The following is a 22,832-nucleotide window of genomic DNA, read 5'->3' as shown; positions in this document are numbered from 1 at the left end:
GCTTCTGAGCGGGCCTGTCCTTAACTGCTATCACCTCTCAGCATCCATGGCACGTGGCTCACAGCCACCAGTAACTCCAGCTTCAGGGGGCCTTATGACTCTGTGGGCACTTTCACTCATGTGCACATACCTATACCACACCTACACATCCACAAGCCCACCTGCCCACCCCTAACAACCTTTGTGCTCTCATGTGCACACACCACACACATACACAAAACACTACACTCATGTCCATGCTCCCATATGCACACACGCACGCACACACACACACACACAAAACACTACACTCATGTGCATGTTCCCATATGCACACACATGCACACACACACACACACACACACACACACACACACACACACACACTGCACTTTTGTGCACAAGCCTATGTTTACACACCACACACATTGCTGGACTCATGTCCATGTCCCTCCCCACTTGTGCACACACACACATACACAAACATACACAAACCCATACATACACATCACCCCTCTTGTGTACATGTTCATGTGTCCACATGCATTGCTGCACTCATGGCCAGGTATACACACCCACACTGATGCACACATGTGCACATGCCCACCTGCACATATGCATGCCTCTACATGACTTAAAAAAATAAAACTAAACCTTTAAACAGAGAAAGACTTAAAAGAAAGAGTTACACAACAGAATGCTGACTGAGGCCTCCAGGGGCCAGCTAGGTTTCCAGAGATGACGGGGATCCTGGAGCAGAGTGACCTTGCCCCTAGCTGGCAGCTTAGCTTTTAATCACTTTGTTATTTTGTCATCCTAAAGTCTGAATTTTTATGCCATCAAATCTCTACCAAGTTTTCCTCATGGAATCTGGGCTTCTTGCAGGCCGTTGACAGGCACGTGAACTCCTCTTCCTGAAGCTGGGCACAGTGGCACACACCTACCATCATAACTCCTCCAGAGGCTGAGGCAGGAGGATCACTGGAGCTCAGGAGTTCACGAAAAAAGGGGAGACAGGAAAGTAGGAGAGAGACAAGCTAGGAAGAAGAGTGGCTCCGTGGGAGAGGGGATCCCCAGAGGTAAGAGTGGTGAAATGATAAATATATCATACATCTATGAAAATGTCATAAGCAAACTCATTCTGTATAGATATCACATGCTAATAAAGACAGGAAGGCTTCTTTCCAGTTCTAATTTCTTTTCAGCGTATATGTATACATGTTCGCATGTGCATGGACCTTTGTGTTTGTGGATAATCATCACAGGGAGGTCCCAGGTTGATGCTGGGAACCATCCAACATCTTCTTCCATCTTATTCAGTGAGGCAGGGCCTCTCAATCTAACACTGAGTTTGTTGATATGGCTAGTCTTGATTGAGAGCTTGCCCTGGGTATACCAGTTCTGCCTTCTGAGTTGGGGTTATAGGCAAGCCGCCATGTCCACCTGGCATGTATATAGGCAAGCCTCCATGTCCACCTGGCATGTACATAGGCAAGCCGCCATGTCCACCTGGCATGTATATAGGCAAACTGCAGTGTCCACCTGGCATGTATATAGGCAAGCCGTCATGTTCACCTGGCATGTATATAGGCAAGCCGCCATGTCCACCTGGCATGTATATAGGCAAGCTGCCATGTCCACCTGGCATGTATATAGGCAAGCCGCCATGTCCACCTGGCATGTATATAGGCTCTGGGGACCCAAACTCGGATCCTAACTGGTGCATAGCAAGCACAAGAATTATCCTTAGCACGATGGTTCCTGATCGTTGAAAACTCCACAGACTCTAGATTCACTCATGAGGCCAGCTGCTGGGTGCCTGTGAGGATTCTCTAGGTTAAGGTTAGCCTCTGAGAAGATTCTGGGGGAATGGTCTCCATAGTGTTTTATTTTCTCCTACAATACATTCGGACCACAGCTTCCGAACCCCTGTACTCCTCTCATTTCTCTCCCCCAGTCTCTCCTCCCTCCCCTCTTCCCAGCACCTCTACCTCCCCAGATCCACTGCTCCTCCATTTCCCTTCAGAAAAGAGCAGGCCTCCCAAGGACATCAACCAAGCATAGCATAATACAGAACAACAGGACCAGGCACAAACCCTCATATTACGGCTGGAAGAGGCAACGCAGTAGGAAGAAAAGGGTCCCATGAGCAGGCAAAAGAATCAGAGACACCCCCACTTTCTCTGTTAGGATCCCCACAAAATCCCCAAGCTAAACAACCACAGCATGTATGCAGAGGACCTAGAACAGAGCCAATGCAGGCTTTGTGACTGCCACTTCAGTCTGTGAGCCCCTAATGTGAATTGGTGTGGGAGGACCCTTCTTAACCACGGGGACACCATTCTTAGAACAGGACATCTTGGGGTGAAAATGAGCTAAGTACAAGGATTCATTCATTCCTTCTCTGCTTCCTGACTGTGGACCCGATGTGACCAGCTTCTCAAGTTCCTGCCACGGTGATGTCCCCGAGGTGAGGGACTGAACCTTGAACTCTGAGTCAAAATCAACCATTTCTCCCATAGCTGCTCTTGTCAGGGTGGGGAAGGTGACAGGAAATGGAACTAAGACAGCCAGTTTCACCACTCCTGCTCTTCAGTATTTCATTATTAGACTGATTATGATAACACATTGACTATTAGATCTGTAGTAGTTATAATGGAGAGAAGAAGGATCTAGGTGGAAAACACACAGTAAGGGATTTTAGAAGTGGTTAGAAAGAAGAGATTTTATGTTCATCATCACATACACAGAAATATATATATACATATATTACACACACATGCGCATATACACACTTGCATGCACATACACATGTACTTGAGTGTGTTCGCACACACACATATATACATACACATTTTCATGCATGAGTTTATTGACTAGTCCTTGCAATAAATAGCTTGCTTTTAAGATTCTCCCATTTATTTCTTTCCCTTTCTCAGTGTCTATTCATACTTTTGTTTTTCTCTTTTTGCTTACTGGTATTGTGTGTGTCTGTGGCCTTATATGCACATGTATGTGTGGGTATGAATGCCAGTGCATGCCTAGGCCTTGGAGCAGAATGAACTTCCAGTGTCCTGTGCTCTCAATCTTTCTCCACCTTGTCCTCTTTAAAAAAAAAATCACTTACTCATTTTTATTTTATGTGCATTGGTGTTTTGCTTGTATGTATGTCTGTGTGAAGATGTCCAGTCCCCTGGAAATGGAGTTACAGACCATTGTGAGTCACCATGTAGATGCTGGGAATTGAACCTGGGTCCTTTGGCAGAGCAGTCAGTGCTTTTAACTACAGACTCATCTCTCCAAGTGCCAACCTTGTCCTCTTAAGATGGCCTCTTTCTGAGCCTAGAGCTTGAATTTTTGGCTAGGGTGGCTGGCCAACAAGTCCCATCCATCTCCCTCCTTCCCACCTCTCACCCTAGCTGGGGATCTGAGTTCAGGCCCTCGCGCTTGTACAGGAAATTCCCTCACCACGGACTCCTCGTGCCTGTACAGGAAGCTCCCTCACCACGGAGCATCTGTTTCCCTTGACTTGTTTTTGTGCTCCCCTTGTCCTTGAGTTGAATGAATAATCTGTTCCCTTTAGAACTTGCTTGTTTAACAACATTGTTTAAGGGTAAGCATTTTTCTCTGAATCCCTCCTTAACCCATGGCTTTCTTGACATGTGGATGGTAAGGTCTTTTTTCCCAGAAAACAAGCTGTGTCATGCTAACTCCAGGGGCAGCTCAGACTTTGCAGATTTTACTGTCTCATGTCCCTGAAGCCCCTGGGGTTTCAGACACCATGCCTTGGTGGAGGTACAGGGAGTTCAGAATAGCTTTGCTAGAACCTTCTCTTCTCCAGACATTCTTGATGCACATTAGTGGGAGTGAGCACCAAAGCTCCCTTTCTTTCTCCCAAGCTTCGTTGTGCTTTCAGCTCTTGACCCAGAGAGGGGAATGAATCTCCCTTTACAGCATGATTTACATGGAGCAGAGGAAGGGGGATGTGTGGTAATGGACATTCTTTTTCCACTTGCTCTGAATTGCCCGTTATTCTTCAGAACTTTATGTTGACACTGCTGTTGAGGTCTTTTAACCACAGATGTAATTTATCCTCCAATGTGAAGTGCTTTACTTGCATATCTGGAAGAGTTCTTTTGCATTTTGGGTTGGAAACATTTGTCAGCTTGTTGTTTTGGTTTGATTTTTGAGACAGCATTTCACCATGTAGCCCAGGTTAGCCGTAGGGATCCTCCACCACCGCCCTCTGGATGTTGGGACTGTACTCTTAAGTTGCCACACTAAGCAGGACATACACTCAGCAACAGTACAGGATTTGTTCTCTTTAGAAAAGTGGGATGTGAGTTAAAGTGATGGCTTAGAACAAGGTATGCTAGAATTAACTCACACCCACATGTCCAGATGGACTTAGTACTGAACTAAGGTCTCAAGAGGCCACACTTCATACCTCCATATTCTCAGTATCTGTCTGTCTGTCTGTCTGTCTGTCTGTGACTTTCTCTTTCTGTCCCTCTGTCCCTTTGTCTCCCCCTGTGTTTCTGTGTGTGTCTGTCTCTCTGTCTCTGTCTCTGTTTCTCTCTCTGTCTGTCTGTGTCTCTGTCTGTGTGTATCTGTGTCTCTGTCTGTCTGTCTGTCTGTCTGTCTCTCTCAAGTTTCATGTAGCCCAGACAAGGTGTTATATAGCTGAGGACGACTTTACATTTCCGACCCTCCACCTCCTGAGTGCTGTGCTTACAGCCATGTGCCACTTTACCATGTTTTATGCAGTGCTGGGGATGGAATCCAGGGCTTGTATACTAAGCAAGCACACTGCCATTTGAGCCTTATCCCTCACTCATTAAAAAAAAATACTGCTTTAGGCCTTCCTCCACTGAATGTGTACATTTAGCAGAACTCTCCAGAAATGCCAACAGTCCAGACCCATTTTTCCTTCATTTATCTTGTTAACCTGCTTATCCCTGAACCAATCACTGTTGCTAGAGAAATAGAACTGTCTGGTTGGGTCATCTGGTACCCAGTACATGATTTACATGGTCACCTCATCACTAAAATCATTCTTTAATCGTAGCTAGTCGCTTTGCAGGTGTCAAAGGCTCTTCCCCATCTCAGCCTGACTTTATGACCTTAGCTCCCAGTTCACCTCCTCTCTCCCACACCCTGTGTTCTTGTTACAGCAAGCAACTCCCCAATTCCAAACAAATGTGTACTTGTGTCTCTCAGCCCATGCACATCCTGTTCCTTTTGCTAGGAATTCCCTTCTTCCCCTTACTCATCCTTTAAAAGCTCATGTGTACATTCAGGAGGCACGTGGCCGGGTCAATTCTAGTCTTCTTTGGCCTCCCGCCCATCACTGCTGCTGGCCCTCTTACCTTGGATGATACATAATCCTTGTGTCTCTTTCAAGACATCAGGACTGGACCCTGGAAGGCTAAGCTTATGTCTCAGCAAGCTCAATGGTGTGTCTGCCATGTAAAACACTGAGTTAATGTTACTGAAATGAGATGGATTGATCAGCTCCACTTCACCTATTCTCTTGATTATTTTGTCTTTTTGTTTAGTATGGACTTTTTTTAAAATCCCAAAGCCAATATATCTTTCTCTTCCCTGAGGGGCTGCCCTCAGGCTGCTAGGACCTGCTTTTTCTACTTATCCCAGAAATACAATACCTAGAGGCTCCTGTGTTCTTAAGGACAGCCCTTAACCAGTGACTGACTCTCAGTGGATGTGAAACTCCTGCTCCTAAAGGGACAATACTAGGGTCTGATCTACACTGTTTCTAAGATTTGCTTGAAGGATTGAGTCACAAGTATCCTCTATAGGTGGATACTTGTGTATCGATGTATAGTTCCAAGGGGTTTAGTTCCATGGTAGAACTATGCCTAGAGTATGGAAGGCACTGTATTCCATACCCAGCAACAGGAATACAGAAGGCACTGGATTCCATACCCACCCAAGAACATAGAAGGCACTGGATTCCATACCTAGCAACAAGAATATGGAAGGCACTGGATTCCATACCCAGTACGAAGAATATGGAAGACACTGGATTTCAAACCCAGCAACAGGCAGGCACACAGAAGGCCCTGGATTCCATACCCAGCACAGGAAAGACACCACATCAGTTGCTCCATGTAACTTACATTGCCTTTGATATCACATCCAGCTCGATTGCCTTGCCTTCTGCACCCCACTTGCCAACTCTCTCATCAGTTTTCCTTGGGGGATGTCCTCGTATCCCTTCACACAAGTCTATCTCCCTAGATGTGTATCTGGAGAACCAATCCCAAGACAGAATCTAGTAGATGACTCCTGAACAGAAGGGAAAGGATATTGAAATTAGAAATCAATAAATATCTGTGGATTACCAGCTACAAAGAAATAAGAGCCGAAGACACATGTGGGTATGTGTGTGTGTCTATGCTTGTGTGTAACTTTTGTTTGTTTAGGGGGCAGAGTCTCACTATGTATCCCATGCCAACTGTAAACTCACAAATCCTCCTGCCTGAGCCTCCAGAGCACTGGGGATTCCAAGAATGTTTTACCATGACAAGCTGGGTCTTCTTCAGTTACAATATTTGCATGTGTAGGATAGTAACCAGGGCTGCGAGGATGGCTCAGGCGGTAAGTGCCAGCCGAGTTCTCTAAGAACCAGGTAAAAAGCCTGGCATGATAGCGTGTGCCTGTAACTCTAGCAGTAGGAGATGAAGGTAGGCAGACCTCTGAAGCCCAATAGCCAGCGGGCATGTCCAAATAAATGAGCCTGAGGTTCAGCAAGTGGGCCTGTAAAGGTGGAGAGCAAGTGAGAAAAAAGATCCAATATTGACCTTGGGCCCTCATGTACATTCACACTTGTATGTGTACCCACATGTGTATAGGCATGCACACACCCAACACACACATACCCAACATACACACACCCCCTCACCCTCCACATACACGTCACGCTTACACATGCACGAACACAGGCACACAGCACTCACACACTGCCACATACAAAAGATTTTTGTTTTTTGTTCATTTGTTTGTTTGTTTTATTAAGAAAAAGAACTAAAATATAAAATGAGATGGGCTAAAGAGTAAGCAGGGAGAAGGGCCAGAAAAGAAGCCAGCATAACCTTGGGCAGGTTAGAGGCTGGCTCCTCTCACAAGCGAAAAGGGGAAGGAAGAGATGGTGAAGACAAAGACCTAGAGAGGATGGCAGCTGGACCAGTGGGAATGACAGCTTGAACGCTGGACACAGAGACTTGGAGTCCATTCACATACTCTGGGACTTTATCTCCCATGGCAATGGGGGATTGACATTAATTTATTTATTCTACAAACGTTTAATGAGAGCCTATAACGTGTGGCACACCCAGAGAGGAACAAGATGTACTACAGGATGGGTGTTCCTTCCCTGGCCTGCTTGTTCTGGACACCAGAACTCAGACTGTTATTTGGATCCGCCTAACATTATTGGACAGATCCCCCTCCAATAGTTTTAGCATTGCGTGTATGCCACTTTTCTGACCACAAGACAAAGCATCATCATCATAAAGATACAAACGTTGGACTATGCCCCCTGTCAAGCCGTGTCTTCCACGCAGGTCAACGTCTGCATGTCTTCAGTGGGCTGGGTTTTCACCACCTTGTGAGATCTGTTGGGAGGTAGAAGGCCCCTGAGGTTGGAATAGTCACTATCGAGTTCACTGTCAAGGTCAAGGTTAGACTTAAGCTGGGGTCTGGGGTTGGCATATTGAGGAGACAACAGAAGAGTACTCAGTGTAGCAGGTCAGAACAAGCTATGCTACTGGCACTGGCTGGTGACATCCGGTGGACCTGTTAAGTAAGCATCCTTTGGAGAGCCAGAGGGGCACACTGAGGACTGTTCTGCCAGTTCCCTGAGAAAGTTCCAGAGTGGTGTTTTTATGTTGAGCATTTTCAGAAGGAACTTTAAGCTGGGTATGGTGGCTCATACTTGTAACCCCAGCCTGGAGGAAGCCATGGCAAGGAGGATTATGAGTTCAATGCCATCCCGTTCCTGCTACACAGGAACAATTTGCTTCAAAACAGTCTGTGGATGCCTGAAGAGCTCCTCGCTGCATGTATCATATTTTAAAATAGAGGCAGTGAGGATCACAACACACGGGTTGTCCCCTTTTACAGACACACCGACAGCCCATTAGAGAGCTTGTTCCCTTCATTCTCTCCAACACTAGATATTATTAGCTTGTCTTCTGTAGTCCAATAGATGAATTAATCATGCCAGCAATATCTATATATATCTATCTATATATATATGTATATAGCTTGTATAGTATATATTATTGGTATAAAATACTATTGATATAGTATATATATATTATTGGTTAGTTAAATACATATGCTAATTAAGGGTGTTTCTTCTGGACTGGCTGTTCATGTCTTTGCAGCTTTTGTCACACGTGTCTGCCCATCTCAGTGATCACTAGCTGCTTGGATGTAGGTGGTTGCCTATTTTGTTTAATCCTCCCTTAAATGGTGTTCCAGAAGAAAGTGGTAGTCAGTATTATGAGGATTTTTTCCAGTATTTGTGATAATTTATTCCCCTTATTGTATAAGTAACTCTTGGGGAGAGGGTTCTATGCCCCCTTGTTCTCAAATAACTGCTGGCATTTCTCTATCTGCTCCAGCCCATTTTAACTCGAGATGGCGTTAAAGCTAAGCTGGGCAGGTTCTGAGTTAGTCTTACCCTCTCCAGCTGCCTGTTTCCTAGCCACATGGTCCTTTACCTTCAATCTGAGTCCTTCCCTGGCTCACCCTGGCTCATGTGTGTCCTCATGGAGACTCCCTAGGCAATCTGCTCATGGTGACTCCTCACGCTTTCCATACCTTCCTCTCCTTGTGGTCCTCACCCCCAGTCTCTTTATCTTTCTTTTGGCCCCTGTAGTTATCAAATGCATCCTTCCTTTGCTGGGTTACAGCAGTCCTGTCGTGTCAGGTGTTCTCCATTCACTGGCTCTCCACGTGTGTTCACTTGTCAGATGGCTATATTATGTCCACAAGTTGATTTTCCCAGAATGAGTGGCAGCGCTTTGGGAATGAGTCCTTCCATGTGAGAATGTCTTTCAGTTCTCTTTACGTATGAGTAATATTACATCTCACGTAGACACACCTCCTGGCCTTCCTGCCAGGGAGGTAAGCAGGCTAACGAGGAACAGAGGAACAAATGGCATGACTTAGAAATGAATGGAATTTTAAATGTCCAGAATGTGAGAACAAAGTCCTTAGAACAGACAAATGGTCAAATGTTGGAGGTGATGGATGTGTCAAATACCCCTGATTCCTGGCAGTGCCACTGACAGCTCATGCCAAGTAAAATAGATCGGTTGCTTATGTCCAACAGCTGATAGGCCGTGGTTAGAACACTTGCCAGTGTAAGCACAAGGACCAGAGTTCACATCCCCAGAGCCCAATAAATTCTGGGTGGGTGTGGGGGCCCACCTGTGATTCCAACCACAGAGGGCAGGGAGAAGGGGTCTGCAGCACAGCGCTGGCTATCTAGACTAGCTGTATCAGTGAGCTCTGGGTTTGGGTGACTGAGTGTGCCATTCAATAAGGTGGAAGAGCAATGGACAATCTCTCTCTCTCTCTCTCTCTCTCTCTCTCTCTCTCTCTCTCACACACACACACACACAAATGGAAAAGGGAAAACAACTTATATATAAACATTACACAATGCACATATGTAGACACTTAATTTCACTGTACTTAAAATATCATATTACATATAATAAATGTGTGGTTAATATCATATGTAATATGTATAAAAATGAATGGAGACAGAAGCTCTGCTCAGGTTTTGGAGGCTCTAAAAGCTAGGAGAGATAGGCTGAAGAGATGTCTCAATGGCTAAGCACTGTTGCTCTTGCAGAAAACCCAGGTTCAGTTCCCAGCACCCACATGGTAGCTCACAACCATCTCTAACTCCAAGTCTAGAGGCTTTGATTTCCTTTTCTGACTTCTGCAGGTACCAGGTATGCATGTGGTGCATAGACATACATGCAAGCAACCCCACCACACACACAATAAAAATATATAAATCTAAGAAAGAAATGTTCAGTTGAAAAGCCAGGACAAAAGGAGTTGCAAGCATCCAGTAAGGGGGCACATGTGTCGTTAAGTCACAGGAAGATGAGCCCTGCAAACATAGTGAGGAGAGCCATAGGAGAGAAGAAAGAAATGACTCCAAGTCCCAGAAAGCCATGCACAGGAAGTCATTATGTCGCACAGCAACAGGTCGAGAACTAGTGGACACTAGTGTGGGAGGAGCTGCTCACCGTTGTTTTTGTCATTGTGGTGCTCTTGGACTTTGCCTCATGGTTGCAAAGTGACTGCTGCAGCTCCATATATCCAACTTGCATGGATGCACAAAGAGAAGGAAGACAAGGACCAGTCACAAGTCAGCCATTTTAGCAGGAAATTGACAACTTCCTATACGTCCCTTTCTTTCCAAGGGACATTTATGTGCCTCAAAAGACTGAGCTGTGGCATATGGCTGCATTATCTCCAAGGAGAGTGGGTGGGGAAGGCAAGTGATGTAGCTGACACATTTCAGAAGGAAAATGGATTTTGACAGGCAATCTGAAGCAAAGCCAGCGTGCAGATGTCATTGCTACCCCCAGCAGAGCAAAACGCAAGCATGGGACACACTGGAATATCTTAAAATGAAGAACTTCTGTCTGTCTATCAAACAGCATCAAAAGAGGGAGACAGCCACAGCAGGCTGAGCTTTGAAAGAGGGGTCTTGGTCATGGCTTCCCTTGCCATAGGCACGCATGGTCCTCTGGACTGGGCTCATACTTGCTTGCTTCAGGTGCATTGCTCTGTGTACACAGCGCCACACAATGCTGCTTTGCTCACCAGGCCGCTTCATAACTTAGAGAAAAGAGCAAAATCACATGATTGTCATCCCATCCTTATTATTCATCCAATGACTTCACAGTGAAATGCCCACAGAGGCTGCAAGTGTGGGTGGGTAGACAGCAGGTCTCCCAAAAGGTGGGAAAGTGGTTTCCACTACAGGCAGCTATGTGCTGGTTTTGGTTGGTGACTGCCCAAAGGATATAAAGGCTGGTGAAGTCATATTTAATATTTTTTTTTAAAAAAGGCTATGGGGCTATGAAGTTTTCTGTTTGGGGCAATTTATTCTAATGAGCTGGCTAGGGCCTGGAGAGATGGCCCATCAGTTCAGAATATGAACAGCTTTGGCAGAGGCTGGGAGTTCAGCTCTCAGTAACCACAACAGGTGACTAACAACCTTCGACTTCAGGCCAGGGGATCTGACAGGTACCTCTCTTGGCCTCTGGAAGCACCTGCACCCACGTGCACATTTCCACTCAAGGCCATACAACTTTTTAAAAATATCTAAACAAAACAAAACAAAACAAAACAAAAAGAAACAAAGAAAGAAACAACTCTCACAAACAAATGATCCAGCAAGTGGAAACCTTGCACTGGGGTCACAGTTGGTCAACAGGCCTTTTGTTTGCAACCTCTGGTTTAGTTGGTTGGGGCTACTCATTCTTGGGTCTTAACTGTGACTAATGTCCCTTCCTCAGCTCCAAGATGCCATCCACACCCAGAAAGAGAAGAAAGAAAGAAAAAAAGAAAAAAACCCAAAACAGTAATTATTATAGTTGGTACATTAATCAGTTAAATACTGGATTTCAGAAATGTTAAAATGTAAAACAAACCAGGGCCCAGAGGTGGCTCAGTCTGTAAAATGTTGTAAGGAGCAAGAGACCTGAGTCTGAACCCCTGAATCCATGCAAATAGGCCAATCACAGTGAAGTGCCCCAGGAATCCCAGTACTGGGGAGGCGGAGACAGGCAAACTCCTTGGATGTCTGACCAGTCATCCTACTCAAGTTGGCAAGCTCCAAGTCAATGAGAAACTTTATCTCAAGCAACAGACAACAGAAAACCAGGATGGCGCCTGAGGAAGAACATCTGAGGTTATTCATTAATTTCCTCGTGAGGCACACACATATGAACCTACACACACACACACACACACACACACACAAACACATACAAGCTCACACACACACATACATGTGTGCTCATACACATAAGCACCTGCACAGACACACACGCAAGCATGCATGCACCTGTACACGTACACATATATATATATATACACACATATGCACCTGTACATACATGCATACGTATGCACACCTGCATGTGCACATACTGACATGCATACACACAGTTACACACACTCACCCATATGAGCATGCACACACTAACATGCACATATAACACTCACAGTATCATAAACTAAACCAAAAATAGCACAAACACTTGCCTGAGAAATGAGTTAAATATATAGCACATTTCTTATTTATCCGTCCGACTATTCTGTTTGATTGTATGGGGGTGAGGCTCGCTGTAGCAAGGCTCAGAAAAGGTCATCAGTTACCCCACATTTATACGTATAGCAGGTGGCAAAGGCAGCGCTCACAGCCAGATTTGTCGACTCTGGATCCCGGCTATGGTAATCTGTAAACAGCAGTGAGTATCACTGGGAGACCAAAAAAAATATTACTGCAGGTTGAGCAGCTGTAACAAATAGACCTGGGCACGCAATGGTGAAGCGAAGGTGCATTTATAGTTAATTAATCCTCCGTAGCTGTTTGGGGGCGGGGGCAGCTCTCCATGCTGTTTATTAGCACATGGGCCACTCTACCTCTCTAGCATGTGAATTTCAAGAGGACTTTTTCTTCTTCTTTTTTTTTTTAAATTAAATTATTTTTTTATTTACATTCCAAAAGTTGACCCCCTTCCTGGTCCCCCCTCACCGAGTTCTTCACCTCCTATCTCCTTCCTCCTGACACTCACCCCCACCTCTGAGACAGTGCTCCCCCACCTGACCACCCATCCCCACCTCACCCTCTTCCCTGGAACATCAAGTTTCCACAGGATTAATCTCATCCTCTCTCACTGAGGCCATACAAGGCAGTCCTCTGCTATACATGTGCCTGGGACCATGAGCCAGCCTACACATGCTCCTTGGTTTTTGGCTTTGTCTCTGGGAGCTCTGAGGTGTCTGTGTTAGTCGACACTGTTGTTCTTCCAATGGGGTTGCAATTCCCTTCAGTTCCTTCAGTCCTTCCCCTAACTTTTCAATATTGGTCCCTACCTCAATCCAATGGTTGGCTGTAAGTATCTGCATTTGTTTCAGTTCTGTCTGCATGCACACTATGGCCTCAGTAACAGTGTCAGGGTTTGGTGTGCTCATGGGATGGATCCCAAGTTGGGCTGGTCACTGAGTGGCCTTTCTTTCAGTCTCTGCTCCATTTTTTGTCCCTGTATTTCCTGTGTCCCTGATTAAGGCAGAGCTCCTGGGAGACCTGTGGATTGTGGGGTGGGGAGAGGGGCAAACCTGGGTGGAGGTGCAGACAGGAAGAAGGACCGGATGTTTTGGATCGCTAGCTTGCAAAGTAGCAGCCATTCGCATTCTATTCGGAACAATCGGAGCCCTACCTTTGGGGCTGGGAATGAGGTGCCACTCACGGGACAGCTATTACTACGGCTATGGAGAGTGAGAATGAATTCTCCATTATGGAGAAAAGCTACTGACTTGACTCTCGCAGAAGCTTATCACCCCAGAACAATATTGAACCACAGAGAAGCTCTGAATTTGGTGCTGAAGAAGCCTCTGACACATCTATGCTCTGGCTGCTGGTCCTCCCCTTCCATAGAAAGATGGCGGCAGTGAACAGTGCTCACTAATGCTGTTCGTTTTTATCCTAATTGGACCACTGATGCTGGGTGTCACTGAACTAGTTTCGCTTTTGATTAATTTGCAAATGTGTTGAAAATGAGAAATACCTATCAGTAGATGTTTACAGCACTAAAGAATCGGCCTGTGGATATGATAGAATTGTGTGAAGGGTCTTTGCTCATTAAAAAATGCCGATAAACATTGCATCACACATATCTGAGGCCCCATCCCCGGGAGTGTTTGTCACTGTGGAACTGTGACAAGACAGCTGAGGAGATTGGCTTAAAAGAGGAAAGGTTCATTTGGCTCAAGGTCTCCATGGTCTCACTCCACAGGCAGCTGCGTTGGTGCTCTTGGACCTGTGGTCAGGCAGAACACTGTGGTGGAAACCTGCTTAGCGCGTGACAACCAGGAAGCAGAGAGAAGGAGAAAGGGTCAGACCAGGGTATGACTCTTAGGGAAATGCCCCTCCTCCCCCAGGCCACCTACTTTTTCTAATCAGGCCCCATTCATCAATGGTCACCATTGCTGAGTTTAATGTCCTTTGATCCAGTTACCTCTGACCACTGCTGCAGGACAGACCTGAGTCTTTGGGGACCTTTCACTTCCAGCCTGTAATTCTGTATGATGGCAGAGTACTGGGTACTTTAGGCTGATGGCAGGTAATCCCTGCTTAGGTCTCAGCTGGTCCCAGGGCCTTTGAGGGAAGCCTGGCTCTGAGGGAAACAGGGACAGGGCTAGTCCCTGTCCCTCTGTTTCTACTGGCTGTGCCCTCAAAGTGTTAACAGGGTGTGTGGGTCTTGCTCAGGGCCTGAAGCTGGTCCAAGGCTGAGCATATCCCTTCCATCTTGTTCTCCTTTGTCACACTGGGCCTTTCTCCAGAGGGCTGAATTCTTAGGTTCCCTGAGTGGAAGATTGTGTACTCCGGCCAAGCTCTCTATTGGCTGGCTGTCACACTTCCTGAGGGCAGGGGGAAAGAGAGAGAAGGTGAGGGCGTCCTGCTCTCCAGAGCCCACATTCTTCCAGGAAACAGCTGGTTGACAGAGGCATTTCTAGGTATTCCATCTGGCTAGTGACGAAAAACTGAATTTGCTTAGGGGTGGAGGATCATGGGAAACCCTTTGGGAGAGGAAAGACCTGGGTAGTGAGCCAATGATGTTTGTGCCCAGAGTCACTGAGGGCCCTGAATGTGTGGTGACAGGAAAATACTTATTACTTGTCACAAGTAAAATGCACATGAAGTGCCCTTCATGCTTCAGAAGTCCAGGATGAAAACCTGACAGTGTGGATGCTTCTGGAGGTGTGGGAGACACTGTTAACCAAATATGGCTCACGGGCTGTCTTCCAGTGTTTGCCCTAAGGAACAAGATGTCACTATCCAGAAAAACATTAGTGTGTGCTGCCTAACAATCTCATATGCACATAGGGACATATTCATGCTCGCTTATTCTAGCACAGCCTGGTAATCAAAGCAGAGTTGAAGTGCTGCAGTTTGGATATGAAGTGTCCCCAGAGAAGGCTCATGTTCGGAAGGCTTGGTTTCTAGATTGGTGACATTACTGAAAGACTTCAGCTCAGAAGGCTCTGACCTAATCAGTGGATGGATCCCTGATTGATTCTTAATTTGCTGGCATTATTGGGATGTGGGTGGAAGCAGGTAGTGTGGTCTGGCTCTAGGAAGCAGGTAACTCAGAACTTGATTTTGAGAACTGCACCTTGTGTTGTTTATATCGGGCATTTTGTGATGGTATCAGAATCCAACATAGGGAGACAACCTAGTTATCTAGCAATAAGAGAAAATTGATAGACTGATTGTGGAAGGGAGAGTAAATAACCTTATTTACCCATAACAATATGAGGGAGTTAAGATCCATAACACAGGAAGGAAGACGCATGATACAGAACACATACATGCCAGTAGGACCCATAACAAAGTACCCTCAAACTCAGAGACAGCAATAAGTGTTTATCATCTTCAGAGTCTGTGTGCATTGGGAGATCAGGAGCAGCTCAGCTGGGAGGTTCAGGCTCAGGAAGTGACAATGTGGTCACTGAAGATGAGCCTGAGGCTGGAGGCATCATTTCCAAGGGGTCCTACTCATGAGCAGCCATGCTGGAGCTCTGGGTTCATTCCTTTATCAACATCAGGGCCAGTTGAGGTCCTCAGTATCCTGGCCCAGCACTCTCAGAGTGAGCAGTGCAAAGTGGAGGTGACAATGTCTTTTATGATGCAAATTTAGGCTTAGAAGCTGCACCCCTGACACTTCTTCATCTGATTGATTACAAGTGAGTTTGTAAGCTTGGTCTATGGCTAGGAAAGAGGAACAGGTACCCAGCTTTCAAAGGAAGAGGGGATCAAAGAACTGGTGGACTTGTTTTAAATTTGAATACACATGGTTGATACCATTTCTATAGTTAAAATGTTCACACAGAGACCTAGGTAGTCAGTCGGAGCTTCCTACCTCCTTGCTGTGGGAATGGTTTTAGGGGTGAATGCATGCTTAGCTGCGGTAGATTTATTTTTGAGACTTTCTGAACTATTAAGATATAAACATTGGACTGTGTGAGTCATTTTCAAAACATTTTTGGATTAAAAAAGGGTGGTGGTATTTTTGAAGTGTGGAGAGAGAGAGAGAGAGAGAGAGAGAGAGAGAGAGAGAGAGAGAGAGAGAGAGAGAGAGAGAGGAAGAGTCCCTGGATGAAGATGTACCTGGCCCTCTTTCTCTGGTCTTATCAGTTACATAAAATAACACACACACACACACACACACACACACAGTATACCACATACATACCATGAACAAACACCACATATATCAACACATACACATCACATACCATACATAACACATAAACATCACACATACCACACACACCACACTCCCTCCAACATATACCACATACACTAACACAATATACCACATAAATACCACACATACCATATATACACACCACATATATCAACACATGCACATCACATACCACATGTAACACATAAATATTACACATACTACACATACCACACTCCCATCAACATATACCACACACACCAACACACCACACATACACACTACCATATACTACAAGCACACTAACACACACCACACACATAAACTAACTGACACACCACACACATGCCAACACGAAAACACACTCACACACTTCTTTTCTTCATTAGACAGATAGGTTAATAGGGACAGATGTAGTCCTAGAGTTAGGGTTAAGGCTAAGTTTGGGTCTGTGACAACTGGCCTCAAAGATGGCCCCCAAAGAGTCTTGTCTCCTTATGCTCATGCTCTGGTGTAATTCTACTGTGTTCTTTCACATGGATAGGTTCCATCTATATAGCCAATCCGTCACTGAAAATGAGGACACATGTGCCATGTTTCATTCATGCATCAACTTGTCTGGGCCATGGGGTGCCAGATATTGGTGAAACATTATTTTTGGATATGTCTATGTGGATGGAAGAGAGTCCAGATGAGGTTAACATTTAGATGGTAGGCCCATAGGGTGCAGTGTCTGACCTCACATGCATTGCTGCAAGCCCCTCTACTGAAGACCCTGATACAGAAAGGTAAGAGGAGAGAAAAAGGAGACTTTAGCCTCTCTGCCTTTTTGAGATGAGAAGTTGTCCTTCCCTTGCCCTTAGTCCAAACTCATAGGGTTACTGTACTGGCTCTGATCCTTCAGACTTAGAGTAGAATCCACAACATCAGTTCTTCATGGGCTTGGACTGAAACTATAGCCCCAGCTGTCCCCCAGTGCAGATGGCCAATCAGGGTTTCCCAGCATGCACCATCATGTGTAATTGTGAGCCATTGCTTGGTCCTGCTTTGGTCTTTTAGGAACCAACAATAACACATTTCCTCCTCTAATCTGTTTCTATTTCCCCCCCTTACCTTTTTCATCTAGATTTTAGGAAAAATTTAAATCTATTCATTAGGCTTGCCAACTTGGCTATACTGTCTAGTTAATATTCTACTCACTTAGCTATACCTGCTGTTCTGGGGCTCCTCAAACTCCAGCTCCAGAATATTTTCATGCTCTATGAATTGCTTTTGAGACAGGGTCTCACTGTTGTAGCTCTGGCTGACCTGAAACTTGCTTTGGCTTCATATTCTCAGAGATCTATCTGCTCTGCCTATCTATCTCCTGGGTGCTGGGGTTAAAGGCATGCATGACCACACCTAGCTGGATATTTTCCTGTTGAGAACGGCTTTAGGGATTCAGTAGCCTCCAATCTGTGAAGACCACAGTTTAGATCATCTTCCTTAAATGCTGTCTCCTGGGCAGTAGGATGATGTTCCGGATACCTTTGCTCTAATTATTTCATCCTGTGTCCTTTGGCCTGCTTTATAAATGATCTGATCCTCCTCTGTTTGCTCGTCTTTACAGAAGGAGGCCTGTGTTTGTTCAATGCTGGCTGTTAAGATGGGTTAAACTCTGTTTAAATATTTTTTTTGCTCTGCAAAGGAATGAGGGAAAAGTTCATATTCTGTACATTCACTCTGCCCTATTAAAGACTCAGCAAGCTGTGAAGGGAGGGAGCTTCAAGTCGGGCGGACACGGCGAGGCCTTGCCCTTTGTGACAAACGCTTTTCTTTTATCTTCAAGATTGTTGAACGGCTCAGATTTAGCTGGAGCAATGACACCTTCCTTAACACACGCAGCTGTCCTGATCGGGCCGTGCTTCAGGAGGTCCTGTTTTCCCTACCTTGGCTTTACCTCCCCCCATAAGCTTTACCTCTCCCATAAGATGCACTAGCAATCTGTGTCTCCAGGAGAGCTCATAGACATATTATAGTCATTGCTCCCCCCCCCTCCCTCTCTCTCTGTATGTGTGTGTGTGTGTGCGTGCACGCACTCTCTCACACCGTGTAGGGTAGAGATCAACCTTGGTGACTTCCTCTGTGGCTTTTCATGGTACTCTGTATGTGTAGTGTATTCTCACAGTCGTGTGCAAGGGTGTGCATGCAGATACCAGAGAAAGACAAGGGATTTACTCCTCCACCACTCTCTGTCTTGGTTGTCTTTGAGAAGGGACACTTGCTGGGTCAGTGGACCAGCAAGCCCCAGGGATCCTCTTCTCTTCCTCCTATGTTACAAGTGCCTGTGGGGAGTGGGTGTGGCGGTAGTCCCAAGATGGCGCCTGGGACTGCAACCAAGTCTTATGACTTGCACCTGACTTCCTCATACACCTGAAAATAAGCCACATCCATCGTGAGAGCTGCGCAGGCTTACCATGATGCAAGATCAGGCCATTTGATGAAGGCCAATGAACTGAGATTACACCCACTGGGCTGATGGGGCATGGTTGAGGGGTTATATAAGGGATTGCGATTGGGAGCTAGAGAGAGATTCCTGCTTGCATATTGAAAGGTTCCTGAATAAACTGCTTTGAGTAGAACGCTGTGTTGTCGCTCTTTTCTGCTGGTCGGAGACAGAAGCGACAAGTGGTGACCCATACGGAGATGTTCAGAACTCATCGCAGTCAGGGCAGCTAGCTGGTAAGTTCCCAGATAAGTGGGACAAGTTAAGTTCTCAGATTGAGATGATAAGGTTCCCGGTTTTGGGACAAGTTGCACCAAGCACCATGGGGAATTCAACCTCAGGTCAAACAGTGCGCCAAGCCGTTAAGGACTTGCTGAAAGTGAAAGGAATCGGGCTGAAAAAGGAGGCCCTGGAAAACTTTCTAAAAACAGTGGATCAGGTCGCTCCTTGGTTCTCCGTATCAGGACATCTTACAGGGCCCAGTTGGGAGAAGTTAGGGAAGGACTTGAAGTTTGCAGAAGAACAGAGAGTTCTTGCTAAAGGGGTGCTGCCAGTGTGGAATCTAGTATGGAACTGTATCGAGGATAAGGAAAGATGTGGAGCGGAACTCAAAAAGGGCAATGAGGCACTTAATCAGGTGAGAGAAGAGCGATCCCAAAAGTCAGAGGCAGAAGGGAGTTTTAGTGATGGAGATATGTCTGAGGATGATCTGGAGAGCATAGCCGACAGTCTAGAGAAAGTGAAAATGAAGGTAGAACCTTTGGTGCCAGGGCCACCGTGGCTGCCTCCGTATGCCCCTGACAGAACATTGGGGTGTAGTCTGCATCCAGAAACCTGGAGGGTACTGCGAGCCCAGTGCTTTCTTGTATTTCAGGATGTACAGGGAGGTCATTATCATGAGCCGCTTGATTGGAAGATTGTTCAAAGATTAGCGGAAGGGATTTGTACTTACGGGGTCAGTGCTGCTTTTGTAAGAGCGCAATTAGCGAACCTGCACTGCTACTGCATGACTCCAAGTGATTGGCAGAATCTGGCTCGTGGCTGCTTGTCACAGGCCAATATCTAGACTGGAAGGCATTTTTCATTGAGTTTGCTGCCGAGCAAGCAGCGATCAACACTGGCAACGGCCAGCCAGCCTGGGATCAAGACATGCTTCTGGGACAAGGGAGATTTGTAGCAGCTCAAAATAATTATCCCATCCAAGTGTATGAGCAAATTAATAACATAGGGACTAAAGCCTGGGCATCTCTTCTGAATAGTGGAGAGGTGAGTGGGAACCTGACCAAGATTGTTCAGGGGCTCACAGAGCCCTTTGCTGACTTTGTGACATCTTGTAGAGGCAGGAGGCCATGTTTTTGGAGACCCTGATGCTGTCATGTCTCTACTGAAGCAGCTGATTTTTGAACAATGCACCAAAGAATGCAGGTGAGCAATTAATCCTTATAAGCATAAAGGATTAGAGGTCTGGATGAAAATATGCAGAGAAATAGGAGGACCTCATTCTAATTCTGGTCTGGCTGCCGCTGTCATACAGATGTCACAAGGAAAAGGCAGCCAGCAGAATAATAACTGTTTTAAATGTGGACAGCCAAGCCACATGAAACATCAATGCCCACAATTGAGTGGTGCCAGAAACCAGCGACCAAAAGTGCCCGGGTTATGTCTTAGATGCAAAAAAGGAAATCATTGGGTCAGTGAGTGTAGGTCAGTTAAAGATATTCATGGACAGCCTCTTGTTCCCGGATATGGTGGTGCCCAGCCAAAAAACTTGAAAAGGGCCCCCCCCCCGACCCCAGGGCCCTCAAATATATGGGGCAGTAGCCGAGGGATGGCCCAGTTTGAGGCCACCGATGCAATGGAGTCACCCCAGAGAGCAACAACAGGGAGTGCAGGACTCGACCTCTGTTCCACCACCCAATTCGTATTAACACCCCACATGGGAGTCCAGCTGGTGGACACAGACTTTAAAGGCCCACTGCCAGCTGATACAGTGGGACTGATTTTGGGAAGGAGCTCTGTTACCATGCAAGGATTAATAGTTCATCCAGGAGTAATTGATTCCGATTTTACTGGAAAGGTTAAGATTATGGTATCTTCCCCCTAGAGGCATCGTTGCCATTTCCCCTGGTGATAGAATAGCTCAATTGCTCCTTTTGCCCAGCTGTCACTCTCAATTTCCAGCCAAAGATTCAGAACGGGGAGACAAGGGATAGCTCTACTGGGACCTCCAATATATTTTGCTCTCTAAATCTTGATACCCGACCCCTATTGAAGCTCAGGATTGAAGGAAAAGCTATATCTGGTCTCCTAGATACTGGTGCTGATCATAGTATCATCAGTACCAGAGATTGGCCCTCTGGTTGGCCTAAGCAACAGTCAGAACAAACTCTGAGAGGACTCGGGTACACTCAGATGCCCGAAATGAGTTCCTGCTTCCTATATTGGAAGGATGAGGAAGGACAATCTGGACAGTCTCAGCCATATGTGTTGGCTGTTCCGGTCTCTTTGTGGGGCCGTGATATGATGACTCAGATACGCTTTGTTCTAATGTAGGAGGCTATGGCAGCAAGGCCTGTGACATGATGCTGGACATGGGATATATTCCCAGAAAAGGGTTAGGGCAATTTCTGCAAGGTAGAACCTCTCCAGTGCCAATTCACAAAAAGAATGATCGGACTGGACTGGGTTTTTCCTAGGGGCCACTGAGGGAGCATTACCTATTACATGGAAGACTGAGGATCCAGTATGGGTTCCTCAGTGGCCACTCCCCTCAGAAAAAATTAAAAGTCGCGAAAGAGTTGGTACAAGAACAATTGGAGTTGGGACATATTAGGCCCTCTGCATCTCCCTGGAATACTCCAATATTTGTTATAAAGAAAAAAATCAGGAAAATGGAGGCTTTTGCATGATTTGAGAAAAATAAATAAACAAATGATCTTGATGGGACCTGTACAGAGGGGACTGCCATTGCCTTCAGCCTTGCCCCGAAATTGGCCCATTATAGTTTTAGATATTAAAGATTGTTTTTTCTCTATGCCGTTGCATCCAAATGATATGGTAAGATTTGCCTTTACTGTCCCCTCCCAAAATCATGCTGAACCTGATAAAAGGTGGACAGTTCTGTCACAAGGGATGGCGAACAGTCCCACTATGTGTCAATTCTATGTTGATGCAGCTCTGAAAGGAGTTCGAGAGCGATTTCCAAACGTGAAGTGTTATCACTATGTGGATGATATACTTCTTGCTTGCCTTGCTTGATGAAGCTTATAGCTTTGTGGTAACACAGTTGATGGAACAGAATTTAGTAGTGGCCCCAGAAAAGGTGCAAACGGATGTTGTAGTGAATTATTTAGGAACAAAAATTATGGCAAAATATGTGTCCCCTCAAAAGATTCAGTTTCGCACAGATGGATTATGCACCCTGAATGATTTTCAAAAGTTATTGGGAGATATTCAATGGGTCCGACCCTATCTCTCTTTGACCAATAAACAATTACAGCCATTATATGATATCTTACCAGGCAATACAGATTTAAATTCTCCCAGATATCTTACTGATGCTGCCAGGAAGGCTTTGTTGTTAGTAGAACAGCATATTCAGAGTGCTGCCTTGAAACGCTGAGATGAGTCCAAACAGTTTATCTTGTGCGTACTGCAAACAGAGTTGCAACCCACTGGGGTTATATGGCAGGGAGCTCCCCTGTTATGGATACACCCAAAAATCTCCCCAGCCAAGACACTTGTTTATTATCCTGCCTCAGTAGCTCAGTTGGCTCTGATTGATATACAGCAAAGCATGCAGTTTTTTGGAGTTGCATCTGAAAGTCTAA

The 22,832-nt window shown here is 45.7% G+C and overlaps 1 long non-coding RNA gene across 1 annotated transcript in view; it reads left to right on the top strand.

Moving 5' to 3' along the window:
• Window positions 1-921: 921 nt before the first annotated feature.
• LOC110299121 overlaps window positions 922-22,832 on the top strand; it is a 47,142-nt gene continuing 25,231 nt past the window's right edge. The window contains exon 1 of the long non-coding RNA XR_002378432.1: window positions 922-1,058. This is a non-coding gene — a long non-coding RNA (uncharacterized LOC110299121). The remainder of the gene's footprint in view (window positions 1,059-22,832) is intronic.

The sequence above is a fragment of the Mus caroli genome, chromosome 7, assembly GCF_900094665.2.
Source record: "Mus caroli chromosome 7, CAROLI_EIJ_v1.1, whole genome shotgun sequence".
Classification (NCBI taxonomy): Eukaryota; Metazoa; Chordata; class Mammalia; order Rodentia; family Muridae; genus Mus; species Mus caroli.
This window is presented reverse-complemented; position numbering and strand designations above follow the sequence as displayed.